Raw genomic sequence first — 765 nt, 5'->3', positions numbered from 1 at the left:
TTTGCCGGCACCCCCCACGTCGCTGCAAGGCCTAGGATTACCTTTACTGTCGACATATTAATGACAGCAGCGAAGGTGAGCGCATAATCGATACCGAAAACTTGCTCGTTCCCGCACGCAACTAGCCGCACCTTGGGGCGCTCCACCGTGCCATTCGCATCAGTTTTGGTCTTGAATATTCACTTACTGAGCAGCATGTTGGCCCCAGCCGGTCGCTTGATCAAATTTCAGACACTATTTTTTTGAAGAGCGAGGATCTCCTCGAGCATTGCCTTTCTCCATCCTTCAGCTTTCGTGCTGCGCATTGCCTCTGCGTGTGTCTTGGGATCAGCCTCGTAAACTTGCATCACAGCTGGTACATCATTTGTCACATGTTTACTGTCTCGTGCCGCTCGCTTGGCAGCCCCTCGTGTGGCATAGGATGCACGTACTCACAATTTCTGATTAGACGTCCCCTTTGTTTTAACTACGACGGGGACAATCGAAGATGTCTTCTCCCCAGCTCCTGCTATGTAAAGTAGCTGCTCGCTGTGCTTGTCGGAGGGTGCCTTAATATTCTTGATGTGTTGGGTCACGATCACGACAATGGCCGTGCGTATGAACACACGATATCCTTTGGTCTCGTTGCTGCGACCCACGATGATATCAATCTGCGATCGATGTGCAACGGAGTTCTTCTTCGGTTCACGGTACACTGTGCACACCGAAGCAAAAAAGTAACGATATTACGAAGATCGGGTGCTTGACTTGCTAGCACCTCGATTG

This window comes from Plasmopara halstedii (assembly GCF_900000015.1).
Source record: "Plasmopara halstedii genome assembly, contig: Scaffold_3060, whole genome shotgun sequence".
Lineage (NCBI taxonomy): Eukaryota > Oomycota > Peronosporomycetes > Peronosporales > Peronosporaceae > Plasmopara > Plasmopara halstedii.
Note: the sequence above shows the minus strand (reverse complement) of the source record.